Consider the following 19,971-nt stretch of genomic DNA (forward strand, 5'->3'; position numbering starts at 1 on the left):
CACAAATAGTTGCATTTGCGAATATATATGCGTTATTCAGGTTTGTAGAAATATCATTAAAAATTAACAATGTTTTTATAAGAAGCGTTGAAATAATGAGAAGAATTTAACAGTTTGGGGCAAAAAAAGTTTAACGCTCTAGTGGATAGGATCTAACGGCTCTAACTTCTGAAGAACAACGGAAGAGTTTTGGCACATCCTTTCTTATAAGTGTTCGTAAAAAAGTTTAATTTTAATTTTGTTTTTGCGTAAAAACTACTCTTGATAATCTTTAATACGTCATTGTATTCAATTTATTTAATCACATCTACATAGCAATAAAAGAAATACGCAATTTTTAACCAATAAACAATAAAGTGTCTAACAAAATATGTTAATTAAATAAATGGATACCTTCCGTAGTGTGTTATACAAAATACTGAACCTTATGTCCCTACGTTTTATTTAGCAGAAAAATTCAAATAGCAGAAAATAAGGTCAGTTAAATAATAAATATTACAAAATTTTCTTAAATATTACTATGATTTACTTGACTCGTGTTGAGCTTGAAAACATAAAATAAGTCTAAACAATATAAAAATATATAAATGTTATGCGATATATATTTATGAAATATATTAATAAACATTTATTATATTGTAACTTAAGGGAAAATGATACATTGACTACACTGATTAAAGAACTATAACAAACAAAAACATTTGTAGCACCGTGTCCGTGCTCGCCACCTTGATAAATAAAGTCTCTTCACCATTATGTCATTACAAATGAAGTCTTAAAACTTAAATAAGAAAATTAAATCTTCTTAATTCATATAAAGAAGTAATTCGGTAGGTAAAAAAACAGGAGACGTCATAAAGTCAAAGAATATTCTTAAAAGTATAATAACGAAATGTCTGTACAATGATTTCAATGTTTTATGGCTAAAAACAATTTTTAATATTTTTAAAAAAATTACATAAAGGAACTACCACTCACCAGCAAAACCACCAAATAGCAGTAAATTATTATAAGTACAAATCGGTTCATAAGTACAAAATAAGAATGTTTAAGAACTTTGTTATATTGAACGCATTACTTAAAAAACCTTCAAGGTTACGGTTAAATTATTTGTGTTAAAATTTGTACAAAATGAATTCTGCTAAAGTTCGATATTAAAATAAAGAATGTCTATGCTATATAATACTGCGCAATTAAAACATACCTTGCGATCACATTTCTTGAAAGGAAATGGAATTCTTCGTTATTTTTTCTTTAATTTTAGATTAGATTAGTTATTTTATTTAAACATTATATAAAAACAACCATGTAAGGTAATTTTTGCAGAAATAAAAGCTGTAAAGAAGTGAATGTACAGCTCATTTGCCTTTAAATAATGTTCCGTACGCTCTATCCAAAATTCAATAGTTTCAGAATTAATAAATAACGTAATTATAATATGGTATTAAAAAGCGATTTGTAACTTCGAATTACTATACACATTTAATTATTGTTTACTGTCTGTCCCTGCAGACTTTGTAATTATTTATTACAACTTATTCCATTACTTTACATTATTACAACTTAATCTAGGAGAGTTTCAGAATGATCACTTTATGTAGGTGATTGCTTATAGGCGTAAAAACTTTAAAAATGCTATATTCACCAATTTAAAGCATTTACACCTGTACCAAACATCCTGTATAGGGTAAATCTATCTCTAAGTTTAATTTCCAATATTCAATGTAGAATTTCAAACCCTCCGTGACAACTTTAAGTAAGTTTAGATTTTGATTGTAGAAGACGGCCGTTATCAGTTAGCAGTCAGAACTTTCGCGACGCTAACAGCAATACGATGTTCTTGTCTGTAGCACAGCGTAAACACGGCTAATGATCGAGGAGCGAGAATGATGATAGATGAAACCCGAATGTCTCACGCACGGTTCACTCGATTGTGTGATTCTGCTGGATATGATATATTGCGTCCCTTGGGTCCGATGTCTTCATTTCAAGTACAGCTAATCGATCTATCAGAGTCGATTAAGTTTATCCATGCGTTTATTATAACGTATTATTTACCTGTAAAGTCAAATTACATTTTTTTTTCGAAAGATTGCAATATTTGTCGTTAAGTGCATAGGTACATGAGGATCTTAAATTCAATGTGTAATAGGAGCATCATTGGCCTTAAGTTGTTTGACGAAGTAATAGCGGTTGTTCTTGTTGTAATTACTTGTAGTTTGTTTAGAAGCTTATTATTACAGCGTGCCCACTACTTCCCAGGGGAAGCAGGGGTTGTGGGCTCGCTTTATTAATTCACGGCTCCTCATACTTGCATTGCTTAAGCCGTAAAACCACGATATGCCTATGCCGATAAATATTTTTGTGTGTATTTTTAGGTCGCAGAAATTTCATTATTCAAAACTTTATAAGTAAAATAACATGATTAATATTAGGCATAAAAAATTCTTGCTCAGTTTACGCTTCATTCCTTAAAAAGTTATAATTTTCACAGCTTCATTTAAAGTTTTATAATTTGTTGTAGCCGGCTATTGTCTACAAATTAAAAGAATTTATTTTGAGAAAGTACCGTATTAAAAGTTTTCATTAAATTGCTATTTCTCTTTACTTTTTACACGATTAAGCAGAGGTTATAACTGCCATTATATATTTATAAAGTTACAATTAATAATTTAGATTTTTGAAAATAGTTTTTTCTTTTATTAAATAGAGATAAAATGTATATTTTTTTTTCAAAAATCCGATTAAAAATACACAAACATAAACAATAACAAAATGTTCAAATATTATATTATTTATTTAAATTAGAGTATACAAATAAATGGATATAACATTGTCAGTGAAATGAAATATTAATATATAACCAGTGATAATATTTTAAGTCTTTCAACGTAACTTGCAAAGTTTATTACAAAAGAATACGCCGTTTAACATAATATTGCAAGAACAAAAACTGAACACTTAATTTTAAAAATACTATAAAGAACTAGTGCATTCTTAATATTTATTTTTAATACTTCAACACATCAGAGAATCATATAATCGACATTATTATGTGTATTTGAAAATAGAACATTTCTCAAGCTATTTATTTTAATAAGTTTAGTGCAGTTCTGCATTATAATAATAAAATGGATAGCTGTAGAATCACAGAATAACTTTAAGGTTTTACTAAAACTGTATCGACGTAATTTATGAATAAAAACAACCTTTGTTCTCCCCATCGCAGGATACTGCTCCCCCGCAATAACGAAAGGGTTTTGAAGCATTGTCTGCTACACTGCTTCACTGGGGGCAGACAAACATCACATGAACTTTAGAAACGCTTTCAATATCAAATATTTTAAAATGATCATATTTTGTAATTTAAATTATTGTAAAAATATATTTAGTATAAAAAAATATACTTGATGAAGTTCTTAATTTCACCCGCTCATATTTAACTATATTTAATATGATTGTGTAATATATACATGATGTTGAAGGCATAGGGATTAAGATATAACTTATTTGTAGTAAATCGATACCTGATACTTCCCATTCAAAAATTGGCGATGTTTGAAATAATAAATTAAGTAATGGTAATATAGTAGAAAAAGCATTTTAAAAACTTGGATTACTACATATTAAAATTAATTAAAATTTACTATCTGGTCTTACCTTGACTTAGTATTGCTAGAATTTATATATCTGTCACAATTTGAGAAAAAAAATAAGTCAATATAAAATATTTCAGAGTGAGCACTTCATATATGGTAATTGGAATTAGGTATCCAAGATTTTTTGCTGACAAATGAGCTATAAATTTACTCCTTTGAAGCCTTTATACTTATAACCACCAAATAAAAATAACAAATAAGAATAAAGAGATTACTCAAAACACTATAAAGGAAAATTGTCAGCGTGATCACCTGGGCTGGATATGTACTTTTCAAAAGATTGTTTGTACGCGGACACAACTATCAGAGAAATATTTTAAATGCATATCCGAACAGGACCAACTCACCTTAGTCCGAACTTTCATACTTGTGTAGTTTCAATAGTCAGAGTTGTAAAACTTCCTCTATGATCGTAGCACATTAATTACAAACCGTTGGTAGGAGAAAAGCCCAATAGGACTCTGTATTAAGTTCAAACGTGTAGATTTACGATCAACCCTTTCATTAAACTGGTATTAAAGTGACAGGTAAGCCCATCCATTAAACACTTGTTCATACAAACAAGGATTTGTGAATTAAATCTCTGAATCTGTGTATGCACATATGAATTTTGTATAATCGATAACTGCAATAAAGTACGAGGTGGATTTATGTAATAAAATATTTGCCTAATGAGGTGAAACCTAATTTTCCGTGGCGACCGTAGCAGGTTTCCGTAAAAAAATGCACGTTTTCAAACTACAGCTTATATGTGTTTAAGTGTTATTCGGAATGTTGTAACTTATATACAGGCAGGCATATTAAAAAATTTCTAAAGTTGATTTTATGAAATTATTCTCAAAAAAGATAGTACGAGCCACATAATGCTCCTATAAACAGTATTTTTATACACAAGAGCACTTTCAATATGTTAATTTTGTCTTGCTACTTCGTTTACTATAGACATTGGTCTCTTATTTTGTTTTACACTTACAAAGAGCAATCGATTTTAAAGCTCGCTGGATTGAAAATTATATGAGGAGCCTTAGAGAACGGACGGGTGCGGGTGCGGTGCTCGTGAGCCGCCAATGCGCTTGTCTTTCGGTTCAGTGGGCTTTCTTTAAATTGGCGACGGCTTCGCCGCTGACCGCTCTGCTTATTGCATCTCTCGCCCGCAGCGTCGCGACGTCCACGATATTGCCTCTATTCGACCTTTAAGCAAATAGAATTTCCAAGTCTGTAAATAAGATAGTGCTATAGGTAAAATTGCATTGTGTCTTCTCGTCGTTAACGAAAAAGGTACAAATTTAATTTTTATCTACGCTATTCAAAGACGTAGGCTGTAATCGCCCGGAGCTTTCACTTGCGTACATGGATACGATAGTTTTTTTTTTACTGAAATTTGTGCGTGATGAAACCCAATCCTTCAGCCGAGAAATAGTCTCGTTTTTGAGCTTCAGGCATCTTTTATTCACATTCGTGACTCTTGAGTTCACAAAGGTAGTTCATTATAGATAATGGAATATAACATTATGTAGTTCTTATAGTGACGGCTGAACGCCGAAAACGTTGCGTGTCGTGGGTTCTCATCACGGACCTATCAAATAATAACTAGGTCGTCGTGCGCTGACGATGCGCCTTTCGCTATCGACTCCTAATCTACACGCTCGTTCAAATAGATTTTTTTATAATTTATATCGGTATATCTTAGTATGTGTGTTGTTGGTAAAACAAAAAAATTAAGTATAAAATATTATAGACTATTTGGCTGTAATTTGAAAATAGAAAAGCCATTCACGAAAACCAATGACATCTCTATATCGCAAAAATGGTTGAGTTAATAGGCGGGAAACGCTCCCATCTGCAGTATGAGAGTGGAGCGGCCGGTGGTTTTAAGCCTATTGTCGTCAGCATGAAGAGGCATCATGAATTCCGCTCACGATCTGTACCACGGTTTATTGTAATTTACAAAACTGACGGAGGTTTTGTTCGTTTCTTTTCCTACACTTTATTTGGAGATTCAGCCCCTTGCCAACATGGATCATCGGAATTAAGGATTAGCTTTTTAGATCTGCCTTAATATTATCCAATCGGAAAGTTGCGGTTAAATTTTGCGTTTAGCTTTTATGAAAGCGATTAATACGGTAAATAAGAATATGTATTTACTCATCTTTTAACTTTAAAAGATATTTTAAACAAAGCAATCACTGAAATTATTTATTTATTTAACCGATTCACACTTTGATATTAAAATTCAATACGCGTAATATCGGATCTATTGCGGCCTACCTGTTAACGCAATGCAGTCTGAAATAAGGCCGTTCAATGCTAAAAACACAAACCACAATTCGGAAAAGTTAAATCACAATATAATCATTCTCATTAAGTGCCATTTATAATTCTCTTACGCTGTACAACTTTTATAAAACATTGTAATAAGGATAAAAATATATAAAGTGGTCTTAAGTGTTTTTCGTCTGCTCTGAATTTTGCAATAGTTTTGAAGTTGTGTGAGTGAACGGGGCTAGACGTTGTTCGGCACAGAGTCATATCAATCACTATTGCTGTGAGGCGGCCCGATCCCTTGGCACTTGGCCTAGATCCGAAATTACACAAATTTACGTAGTGGGTCTAACCGCTAGCGTTAGGCAGACACAGGGATTAGGCGCTCAGGAGAAGCTTAACATCGGATACACGAAGCTCCAATACCACGCTTAACTGATGCCGAATCTATGCCTTATTCGAATTTATTCTTTTTACAATTACGGAACGGAGATTCGATACAAACAAAACTAAATTTATTAACGAATACACTGAAATAAGTATTTAATAGATAAGTTAATAAGTAGGGAAGTTTCAATAAACTCGCTTTAGCTCGTCAATGTTAAGAGCCATCTGAAGTGACTGTCAACTTTAGTAAAAGTTATAGCTAAGAGGGATTTGTGTTTGAGTCACGCTTCTTCTGAAGGATTACACAAATATCATATTGACATCACACTTTGCGGAACCCTATTTTACATCGCTGTGATCAGCTTACACAACATCATTTAAATTAATTCACGTCAATTTTCACGTATTTATAATTACATTTTAAATTATTTTGCAACAAATTATAATAATAAAAAATTACATTTATGATCTCATTATATGTTTTATTATTTATTTACTGTAGTAAAATTGATACCAATTCGGTACTTCCTTTGAAACCGTTGGCTGTGGTATAATAATACGGTCTATACTATAGAACAAAAAAATAATTTGTTGTTGTACTTTTAGTGATGTTATAGATATACTACTGGACATAGGCCTCTCCTATAGATTTCCAAGAGAGTTGGTTGGAAGCGGCCCGCACCCACTCTTTGGATGACCTTTAGGTCGTCTGTCCACTTGTGGTTCTTTCGCTGCACTTACCGGTCCGTGGTCTCTACTTTAGAACCTTAAGATATGTCCACTATCACTTCAACTTTGCGATCCTCTGGGCTACGACACACATTCGTCAACTAATGCCTATATTCCTGATTCGATCGCGTAAGGAAATCTCGTGTGTACTATTCTGTACCTCGATGAATGACCATGAGCCAGCCTGTAAGACGGGAAATGAGCGGTCAGTTACACAAACTCAGTCTCTGGTCTCCTGTGAGCTTAAATGAGATCAGAAGTGAGAAACCAAAGAAACCCAAAAAGTCTATTGCACGGAACGTAATTGTTGGCGATGTGCAAAAGATTAATAAATATTAAACACCATTTTTGTTTCCGGACGTGTATCCGTCAGCTGATATTTTTTCAGTAGCACGTTGTACAACTAAACACGCGTAATACCCTTCCATTTATAACCTCCGTCGCGGTTCTTGATATAGGCTCGCTCTTAATTCCGACTTAATTAGTGTCACACAAGTTCCGTAATCCTAGGCTCGAGAATTGTACGACCGTTCTTAAAATGGAGATTAGTGCGGCAAATATCTCGAACTACGCTATCCGCTCGTTCATTAAGTAGTTACTGTACTCTATTTTGGCCAGAGTAATTAGGTGCGTGCTTGAAGTTATAAATAAAAATATTAAAGTATGCTTCAAACATTTTATACATTTACTTGTAACGCGGTCATAAACCTTGTGGATGGTATAATACATTAAACTATATTTTTTTCTGTGAGTAAACATGTAGTATTATCAAAATTTTAAACTGTCTTTATCATTATTTTCATTTCTGTCATGGGACGTCCATTGCTGGACGTAGACCTCCCATATAAATTTCCAGCTTCTGCAAATAAAAAATATATTGTCTTTTTAACTTGTATACTATTTTAGTATAATGTAAAAAAAATGCCTATTATGTTTTGCCGCTATAAAGTTGTCTGTAAAATAAATACATGAATAAAATTTATATAGTGGAAATTCAAATATTGTTTAGTAATTTTTATTTACTGTATAATCTCAATTGGTTATTTTTTAAAGACTTGATTTTGTAAAGCTGTAGTTTTTGCGCACTCGACCTCAATATATCAACACAAAGAGTCGCCAGCAACTAAGAATTCCAAAAGAACAGAACATAAATACACTATTTTGTGTACAGAACTCCTTCCGCGGTCGCGTATAACGGATGTGTAGGAAAACGCTTGCATACTGAGTAGGCGTGCCTAAAAGACACTGCGGACTTTTGTCTACCTACAGTGGATTACACGAAACTTTAGCGTGCCACCTAAATCTGCGACAAACGATTAGTTTCCAAGTAATAGATAACTGTTTTTGGCGTTTATTTCTAAATATTTTTTTCTGTTTATTATTTTTATTTTTAATTATTGATCTACGTATATAGTTTACACCTTGAAGATGATACTTTGTAATGTGTCGTTTTTGTAGTGAAAGTTATTAAAATATTTGATAATAATTATATGCAAAGCTGAAAGTCACTGAAAATTATTTTTGGAATGTCCCTCAGCATGTCAGTCAACAAATTAGTTAACGTTACACGGGTTTATTCGTGTCAATTTACGAGCGATTTTATTTTTAACGAGACATCAAACATTATCGAGAGGCTCGCTAGAAGTTGCTCAAGCGCCTGTTTACAAATAAAAAACGTCGGGTGGATGAGTGCGTAATAAATTTTATAACGCGGCATAGATTCAGAATCAAATGTAATAATAATATATCGGATCGAATATTGGAATGTTTCGGTGCGCTCGGCTCGAGTCTTAAAATAAACTCTCATCAAAGACAAGCAGGTTTGCATCAGTAAATCCATTTTATCGTGGCCTGTCCGCATTGTAAATTGGATGTATCTATATGTATGTTTATATGACAGTTATAGAGAACAGTCGACGGAACCTCCTGTGACCCCGCGTCTTTCTCGCAGCACCGCATTCGTTTGAGTTTTCTATTAACGTGTCCGTGATACTATTAGGTTGGCTAGATGGATGTTGTAATTTGATTTTGTACACATTCGCTGAATTAGAGGAAAACTAATAGTTTGGATAAACAAAGAAGTGTGGCAAAGTTCTTCCACGCTAACTCGTACTAATTGCATAATAATTTAAGTAATATACACTAACTGAAATATAATTATAGAGATCGCTGTAATGGTAATATTTATTATAACGGATACGCGTAAATAAAAAAAGGTTTCTTAAAATAATTTTTCAAAGATGAAAATATGTTCAGCATCCATTGTAACACATGCACATAATTAGTTTCGTAGTTTTTTGATTTTAGAATGGCAAAGAATTTTTCTCGCAATGACGGGCGTAGAATAGGAATGTAAAATGTCAGTCAATGGGTAAAAGCTAATGAAACATTTTCCTATGTACGGCATACATATATAATACATCTATATAAAAATATCACCTTCATGTAACAGGATATAGGCAAAAGACATAATCAATTAATGTCTTTTTTTATTAAGTAAGTAATGAGTCTGAGATATATCTCTTTCTATGTAGCATGTCAGAGAAAAACACAACATTAAAATAAAGAAATATAGACTTAGTTATTTGGATTCAAAGTCTATATATTTATAAATATTTCAAAGTCTATGGTCTAAATTATCATCTGTAGTAAAGATTATATAAGGCAAAAAGATTGTAGTAATGGGAATCTAAGAAGGTGTGTTATATTTAAAGAAGGTTTGCGTTGTTGGTTAGAAAAAATATTACACAAATTTATATTTGCTAATATATAATAATTGTAAATAATTTTTGGCATAGACACGTAAAAATAAATTATAACGATCAACAATCTCGTTTTAAAGTATATTTAAATTACCTGCGGTAGTCACGAATTTAAATATTTTTTTAACTATCAGCAACTTATTTAACAATCACTCCCCTGACTAACTACTTGTATATGATAATTCGAGTCAGATTGCATTTGATGAAACGTGGCGCGAGCCGGGGCTCGCTGAGCACTCTAGACGACCGCACTGCATAGATTTGCATTTTACGGTTTTGATACGTGAGCGAATATTCAGTGCGGTGTCGGCGTAGGTATCTTTTCAATTCGACGCGGCGGGCGCCGAGTACCGCTCGAGGGCGCTTGAGTGGCGGCGCGTGCTCGAGTGTCGGCCGCGATGCGCCTGCGCAACGCACGCCCCTCCCCCCCGATTCCTCCCCTAACCCCCACACACCACGCCAGAAGGTTATTACAATTAACTGCAACCCCGACTTAAGCCTCAATTTGGCACTAGCAACAACGTCGTCAAACTAGAAAACGTTTTTGTAAAATAACGATTTCACTACGTTTTGTTTTTTTTTTAAATAATGTAATTATTAAATAAATTCAGAAATTTTTATTTAATTTAGAATCACAAAATACGTTAGCATTATTAATAATCTTTATTATTAAAGTATTTGATTATTATGAAACAATATTATAGCAACTAAGAGTTTTTAGTTGATCTAAATATGTGGAACAAACTTAGTTTGTTGACTTATTTATATGGTTCATGTTATAATGTTTACATCAAACATTGTTAAATTTCATTTCAATATAGCAACTGATGAGTCTGCTGAGCTTTTCTCAACAAATCAGCTTTCCAAAACAGTGGTGGCTTACTACTAATAACATTAATATAATTATGTGCAAAGTACGTGTAAACGACTACTTGAATATAAATATTTTTAATTTTAAACAAATATGATAAACAGATGATTTTACGTTCAAAAAATGAATTTGAAATGAAGACGAAATTTCAACCATTTGATAATGAACATCGAGGTATTCCTGAAGTGCACTTTGAATTAAAATCGGCTTTGAAGTAAAATAAATCCACGCTACAGAAGATAAATAATTGAATACACAACTAAAAATGAAGATTTTCGTTAGTCGTTGCTAGTTGCCGTCGGAGCTGTAGTTAGTGCAAGTACTCGAGTATTTAACTAGCTTTATGTCGTGCCACTCATAAAATCCCATTCGTCTGTCTTTTACGTTGCTGTTCTACTGCTCTTTTATTCAATCTACAAAATGCAATGGAGATTTTTAAACTCTATTCAGAGTTGTATCTGTGTATTCTTTTCAATTAGCACTTGATATTTTATATTTAGTAATAACAAGTTGAATCTTTTGAAAAGGTAATTTTGACTAAATTAGAAATCGTTGTACTGAAAATTGTGTTAACTAAGTCTTTATAGGAAGCTCTTCTTTTTTTTCAGCCGATAGATATCCACTGGAAAACTTAGGTCTCCTCCATAGGCGGCCACGACCACCGAACTTGCGCTGCCGGCATCCAGAGACTTTCCGCGACTTTAACTATTTGTTTTCTTTTTAATATTATATTTCAGGATAACCCAAAATATGTAAGCAATAATATCCAGTATTTTTGTAACAGAAATAAAAAAAAACTTCTCTGTCGTAAAAAACATAACGTTGTATGTTTGAATACGCACCCTATGAAAGTTACAAGGCCAATTTCGATGCGGTTTTCGCTGTTCGATGGCTTTTATGGCTTCACTTAGAAATTGCTGAATTTAAACAAAATCAGTTTCCAGTTAAACAGCGAAGTTGTCTAGAAAAGAGTAAATAATATTTTACGTATCATGCTGCAGTAAATATTTAATAAGTACATCAATAAAACACTTCATTAAAATATTTGCGTGAATTAATAAACCAATGAAATCATAAACACAATTTTAGTAGAGCCAATAAATGTAAGACATTACTGAATTACACGAGGACACACAAAAAGTATATTAAAAAGTCTTTGTAACATATGATTGTCAGTAGAGGTAAAAACAATAATAGAAATATCAAAAGCATCTTAATAGGCTCAAGATGTACTCAATTTCTTAAGTATATGCAAACAAAAAACTGATTAATTCGTCTAGTAAATAGATAAGTAACAAACTGTCTACAATAATCTAAAGAAATACGTTGGAAAACGTTTTGAAAACATAAAACTATGACCATAAATAAAATTTTTGTTAATGATTTTAAGACCATTAAAAATAAATTAAAAGGATTGTTAATTAATAAACATTTTAGTAGAAGACTGCTATTCAAAAACAGAAATAACATTAATTTTTACAATGCTACGATTTTTTTTTTTCAAAATTTATTAAAAAAATTTCGTTCCACATATAGGCTGTAAAATCCTAGATATTATTAAGTCCAGAATCGATATATATGGTTTCCTCTGACCATTGCTATGGTATTTAATTTTAACGTTTTTTTAAATGTTTTATATCATAGAAATAAAACTTCAAACACGTAGTCCATGTAACGCAGAAATGAATTATTCAAAAAAATCTATCAGTTAGGGGAGGCACGGACAAAAGTATTTCAAGCTATCCATGCATGGGTCCGAGATTGTACGGAATCACGTCACCGGCTTATACGCTGTGCTATAGAGAGATTGATTTATCTGCTCCTGAATGCTATTTGTTCTTTTTTACCACAAACAATAATACAATATTATTGTTTATATTTATTGAAATTAATAATAAAACATAATTTAAAAACAGCCCTAATATTACTATATGTATCATAAAAAAATGTAACAAAAACAATACGATATTACAATCTTGTAGTAAAATAATAAGTAGTAGTTCGTTTAAATTGCTTTAGTAACAATGCAAGAAGAATTATAATAGCATCGTAAATAGAAAAAAACCTCTGTTAATAAAAATATATCGCGTATTTTTTAAATATTCAGAATAGCATAATTCTCAGTACAATTCTTAAATAAAATGTGAAGGTTATATATGAATTCATTATAACGTAATTTGTAAAGTTGAAATTACAAGCAACTTCTCCAAGTATTTTGTTATGCGATGTGTTAATTATTGAATCAAATTTGAAATTCCATTTGCTCTTCAATCCGACATAAAGGATATAATTAACACATTTCTAACTTATGTCAGAGAAACAGCACATTTTCCCAAGTACTACGTGAGTAAGTATATACCTTTTGTATAATTAAACTGCGGGCAAACCCAGTTTAAGTTTAATCCTATAGCCTCTTGACACCGCACTCCCACCCGGAGGGGAGCTTATTTTGTTCGTCAACACTATCGACCGATGTGGAGACGAAAACGTTCAACCCTCGCTACAAGTGTCATTGTAAATCCTACTATTACACGTACGTAAGACGGCTCATTTTGCATTGTCTTTTTATAGTGACGTCGTTTTCTTTTAGTAGGGATTCGGGGAAAAAATACGGTTACAAGGCATATACAGTTCAGTCAGACGGCAATCATTCATAGGGATTGCATGTTTTGTAGGCAGGCTCCGTCATAGGCGACGCTTGTTTCTCTAGTTCGTATTTATTTACTCTTACGTATGGCGCGCTATACATTTTCTTCTAATATTTCTGTGTGCAAAAGAGATCAAGAACCTTTACAGACTGTAAGAAGTTGCCGAGTGATGTTATAAGATATTTTTTCTCAGTGACAAATATTTGTACCATTATTGGTTAAGGGGAATAGGACGGTAAGTGCTGTGAGAGGGTGAGTCTGGTATTACGCGAAGTATTTTCTTGTAGTGAATGAGATTTATAACATAATCGCGGAACAATTAAGTTCTTTCCTTTTCACTAAATATAAATAAAACTTAACATGGCTCCTTAATGCCGATTATAATTTATTGAATTCTGCGTAGGTTTAAAACATGTCCGGTTGTCCAGTCCCGAGGGGTACAAATGAATGCTCTTAGCAACCCCGCGCCGGCTTACAACATTTAGATCCTTATTACGGCATTCTCGACATTTGCCTAATGTATGAAAATTTGAAAGAACGAACCATGTTGATGGTACTCGAAACAAAATAATTGCTACGGTCGCGCGGTCCCGGATTCGGCCTCGGCATTCATTATTCACTTTTTATTTCGCCCTCCCCTTGGCTTATAATTTGACTCGAAACATAAAATCAAGTTTTATTTGATTACGCGAAGCAAAAAGTAAAACTCGAAAAATATCTTTTATCTTACATTATTAATAGGGTATAATTCTTCACATTATGATATTACTTTTTTCACAAAACTTTTATACGCCTCTCTATCCTTAATGTAAGATTACAACAAATCATCAATATCATGCAACTATCTTTGAAATCTGCAAATCATTGTGACGGGTAATGCTCGTTACCCTCATACTTATAATTTCGGTATCTGTCTGCGTATTTTGAAACAAAGGCTTTGCAGTCAATCTTAACAATGGTCTAGGCTCTGCAGAAGCACAGTTTTTTGCATTTAGTAAGAAGGGGGAGTAAGTGACAAGGCATCTCAGCGTCTCGCTTTCATCCACTCGCTGGGTGCGACTGCACAAAGGAAATACGTATGTAAGTTTATATGTATATACCAAGTAACGTCGAACCCTTGCGTATATGGAGTCATTCCGATGTGTTTCGAATGGCTTTCGATGACAAGTGCGCAAAGCCATTTCTCTTTTTAGACGGCTAAATGTGCCTATTGTTTCGTGAGCGCTCGTATAACGATTCCTGAAGTAGCATATTCACATCTGGGCACATTTTATGTACTCGATAAAATTATTATTTTGTGTCGGAGACGTATAGCTATTTGTGCACATTTTATTTCTCATTTTCTTTTTACGTGCTTCTCTAATTACTTATCGTAAATGTACCTGTAATACTTTCATTTGAATTGAAAAATGTAGCGTCTTTTGTTCTTACACGAAGGAATGAATAGGCCAAAAATAAAAGGAGCAAATTACACAACCCAATTCATCCATTTATACGATTGTACGGAGCATCTTTAAATTTTTCATGGGCTTATCAACACATCGATCAGGCGTTATTTATTCAGCTCACGATGTAATTCAGAGAAGTTTGTTCATTTACATACATACCTGTTTTTTTTTTCTCCGTATTTTCTCATTTGTGCTCGCTTTATCGGATGTTCAATGAAAGCGTACGGTATTTTCTATGGATTTTTATTTATACTCTTATGCTTTTATATCATTAGATATCGGATAAAATTAAGTTGCTCGTCCATTCATATTGCCTTTCATCTTAAACTGCTTTAGAAAGTGCAGCGTAGAGATAAGTCAACCAAAGTGGTCTTTTGTAAAACGGTCGAACCGCTTGTAAGATTAACATGTCTCAATTTATTAAATCATTTAGACTTTGATACAACAATGCTCGGCTGAGCCAACTACAGTTATTCTCGGAATTATCTAGTCTACAAAGCAACAGACAACGTGCATCACAACGAGATAAAGATTAATACTGTGCAAGTGTTGGTGAAGCCGAGAAGCAATAACGTTTCGTTAATGTCTGCCATTTAGAACGTACGCGGTTAGTGTCTTGCGTCGCCTGACGTCGCACGCCGCAGCCGACTAGGTACTTATTTCATGTCGCATCTTAGTCTCCGACTGAACTAACGGGACAGGCAACCTAAGCCCTAGTATTACCATTTAACATCCGTGAAGTCTCTGTATTGTTACAAATTGCGCAGATCTGTTGGCATACAGCCGCCACTGGGCCTAATGAGCTGTGAAAAAGATAAGGTGTGCGACATGAGACGACGAGATCGTTCCCCTATCGTAGCAGAATGTTTATTGCGCTCGAGTCGTCCTCGAGGCTTATGCTGTCGCGTCTGACTGTCTCTAGTCTTCATAATGAACCATATTAAAATTAAATTTTATTTACTAAAGTTGTATTTATATGTAATACTGTCACCCGCCCGCTACGCTCTATCTTTTCGTTTGTATTATTTCTTAAAATATATTTCTGGGAACTTAACATGCAAAATAAAGAGTTATTGTTTCAAAATTTATGCACATGTTTTTGTTTTTGAAATAAAATAATTATATTTACTGAAGTATATTATAGGAACGTATTGTTTTCAAAAATTAAATAATTATCCCTATGAACTGCAATAACTATATATCGCACAGTCGTATGTGTAATAATGAAAAAGTGGTTGTATCAAAGAGCGTATATATTTCGAAAGACAAAGAACAGGCGTGTAAACCAGAGGCTGCGGCCGGACAAAAATGAAATGCAATGTCAGCACTGGGAGCTTCGCGGCTGACCTTTGTGTCGGCAGTCGTGCGATGTTCTTCCTAAATGATTGCTTCTCTGCAAAAATTGATTAATATTGCTCCAAATGCACTGGCGTTTTTCGTGTTTGATAAAATAATCACTCCTTTTTTAAGTTACTGATAACGTTTTAAATTAATTATGGACCCGTGCTAAACACATAAATCACTGAGAAATAAAAATGTTCATAGTAACCTTAATCAACGAGGTGATACGTACATGATTTCATCTTCACTTTTACACACGGCACTGAAGTAATTGGCTTTATTGTTTAATCAAAATGTCACTCACGTATTTATGATTATAATTTTAACAAATATTAACACATGTTCGACATTCCTGATGGCGTGTTTGTCAATTTAACTAAATTGTAAATTCAAACTGACAAAATGCGGGATGGTTTCATTTTTCCGGCAGCGAAATTGTATCGTGTTATATCAGCTCTGCGTCCACGTAAAAATGTAAAAAATTCAACGACGTAACATGCAGCTTGGCACTGGCATATTATGAATTGAGTTAGAGCAACTTGCGGGCCTGTTTGTCGCGTAAAGGGACACTGACGTCCGCCATGGACTCAAAGTCGTAATTGATGTGTGTAGCTTTTTGTTGTGCTGCGGCCGTTCGGTGTTTGCTTTGCCCCTGGCCAAGTTAGGCTAAATTAAATTGTTGTATTTTTCACAACGAAACGGCCACGAAGTATAACAGGGCGCCGTTAACGAGTGGACGGATAATGTCGTTTATTCGTGTGATGGACGTCGACCGTGTTTATGGCTATACATTTAAAATTTTTGAATCATGAGCCACTATAACGCTCAATTTTATCGCTCTCTGTTTATTGCGATACGTAATTGGTTTTATTTTAAATAAAATATTTTACCAACGTTTAATGTTTCGTTTTCAATATTGTATGAATTGTTGCTGGTTAAAATGAACGCAGAAACAAAGATCTTTTATAATGACAATCAAATTAAAAAAAAAAACGTTAATTTAATTTATAAAAACGATGTAAATATACACACATACTTTTATATTAAGTATTCCGACTAAAGTTTTGAAGAAATTCAGTTTATTAAAAGAACATGAAAAGTAGAAGATGATTTACATTTCATAAAACAATTAAAGATATTCTGCGAATGATATTGATATGTTCGTATTACTGGTTCATTTTGTAAATCATGTTAATGCAATTTGTCCAGGACATTCGATGTCAGTTACGGCAATAATTAATCCAGGCAATCACAGGTAGTGAGTTCCAATTTAGAGCGAAGCAAAAATTGGATATGCGGTGAATAATAATTTTCCCAGTGGAATGTACTGCGTTGTCCACATTTAAGGTAATTGCCAACAGTTTCGGCTGACGTGGCTACCGGCTAACCTGACACTCGCTCCCACGGGGCCACCCTTTACAATCCCATTAATGAATGCCTCTTATTAAATTTTTATTTATTTTATCCATATTGTTTGCTATAATAAAATTTATTAACGTGCTAGAATGATTAATGTTTATCTGAGTGTGATATTCTTTCCTGAAATATTATTTAACTAAGCACGTAAATGAAAATAAGCCGTTGACGCTACATTTAATTTTTCTATTGAAACAGAAAATAGAGAGTTCCTTAATTGGTAAGTTTTAATGAGGTGTAACGTGGAAAGTTTAACAGCTGAAAGACACCTCCATTTAAAAAGATGTAGCGACGGGAGCTGGGCAATGTTTCAGTGCTTGAATGTCGCAGGGGAAGGTAGGCCTGTGGAGGGGAGAGAGCGACACTTGGACACGTAGCGACCCCTCTTTCCGCACCGCCATGCCACTTATTCATCATTTACGTATATTTTCAGTGTGATTTCGTTGTGTGGGATCGTCGCCGAACTCCGGACCCACTTACTCACTTATATTACTTATATTAGACTTAGGAATCTTATTTTATTCAATTTCCACGAAGATATTATCTTTTGCCACTCGTGGTAATAGGGTTCGGTTGCTGAAATGTAATGATATTTCTTCATCTTATTGATTGTTTTCAATGGGTACAATGTGATAATGGTTTTATGACGTATACAGGATGATGATTATATACATTATATATATACAAACATAAATATATAAGGTATAAAGTTTTAAAGCTGTTAAAGTGTTGATCATTTTTGAGGATCAAACGCTTTAAAGCTGTACACTTATTTTCAATCACCTCTAAAGTGTTACACGCTGAAATATGTTACATTAATTTCTTTTATGTGTTTTAATCCGACGGACTGGAACTTATTGTTATACGTATTATACGTTTTGCAGGGATGGAAAGTAAATAACAATTAATTTTATTAAACAGCTATTTAAATTAAAAAAAAAAACGCTTTTTCCTATTATATTATCATTACGTAATATATTATTTCTGTAACTGTTTGTTTTTGGAAAGGATGCAACACAAATTAATTGATAGGAAATGAGCAATTCTTTCATCCTTTTAAAGATTTAATACTTATAATCAATAACCCTGTTTAATGTATTCGAGTATATTTGATTTTTTTGACACTTCTGTGTTTTAATTTTTTTTTAATACTAAAAATATTTCTACTGATTTTACTTTTATAAAGTTCTACAAAAGAAACATTATCTCAAATGCTTGTCGTAGTTTATTAGTTGACTTATCACAAATTATAGTATTAATCTGTTGCATTACCAAAGAGAAATCCCTTAGACCCGTCGTCCATTGTTAGGCTGTCGCATTTTTTGTATCGTTACTACCTCGCATAAATATTCAGGAAGAAAATACGTAGAGCCTTTGAGATGAGGCGGTGCAACGTTATTGACGTTATAATGAAATCCTCTTTCAACAGCTGCGCTTTGATTGTTGGTTTACGCTGTAACCTAAATTGTTTCTTGGTGTAATTTTTAAATTAGTTAATTACTGAAAAATACTTAGCTTTTATTTAATCACCGTGATACTATACTGTACTAGCTGGTTTATCATCATCATTTCAATCGTAGGATGTCCGGTGCTAGACGCCTTTGTAGACATCCAGTTATTTAATAAAAATATTTATTAACACAGCGATCGTTTGAAAACTTTGAATAAAGAACGTTTCCACTCTTTCTTATTGGAAATCCTTATAGAAAGCCTATCCAAACAATGGAAATCCGAAGGCTAAAAGGATGATTATTATTTCTTTAAACCAAAATTAGAATGATTTAAATTGCCTTAATCTTTATTTAAAAACATGAAATGATATAATTTACTCATAACATACACTATCTGATGAGTAATTGCGTTGGCAATATCCTTTCTGTAAAAGATATCCCTGAATAACCTCCTTACGGGGAGGAATTCATAATATATTAACGATAATTATTCTATCATTTCAACCGCCCACTGTGCCATTTTCTTGTAATATTTTATACGTTAGAAGGTATAATGCGTTTCTTTAGTTTTAGAAGGAAAGGTTTTAGATCTTTTAGCGGATAAAAGCTTTAAAGGAGTGAATTTATATATCATTTGCTTTGAATTAATGTATGATACACCCTTTTAAAAAAATCAAGGTTTAAAATAATAAATAACGTAATTATAATATATAAAAAAGTGGTTTCAATGTTTCAAATTACTATATATTCAGATTACATATTGCTATTCTCAGAAGTCATTAATTTGTCATAATACAATAGAAAAAAAATAATGTAAAATTTTTCAGTGATCGCTTTATGCAAAGTGATTAGAAATAGATTTAAAAGCTTTATAGTGCTCACTGAAAAAATAGCTATACGTTAAAAACGTTTAAAGTTCTTAAACCGTTTTCTTATCACCTGTACATTGTAAAAACTTCGTTATGTCTTCACGATTCTGGTTTTCTTATGTGAAAAC

The 19,971-nt window shown here is 32.9% G+C and overlaps 1 protein-coding gene across 5 annotated transcripts in view; it reads left to right on the forward strand.

The window, feature by feature from the left end:
* The window catches only part of Rbp6 (RNA-binding protein 6), a 511,568-nt gene that overhangs the window by 343,038 nt on the left and 148,559 nt on the right, over nucleotides 1-19,971 (forward strand). The window lies entirely within an intron of this gene.

Source organism: Battus philenor, unplaced genomic scaffold (genome assembly GCF_028537555.1).
Source record: "Battus philenor isolate CCGP_79_NKW_IND1 unplaced genomic scaffold, ilBatPhil1.0.hap1 SCAF_6, whole genome shotgun sequence".
In the NCBI taxonomy this organism is placed as follows: domain Eukaryota; kingdom Metazoa; phylum Arthropoda; class Insecta; order Lepidoptera; family Papilionidae; genus Battus; species Battus philenor.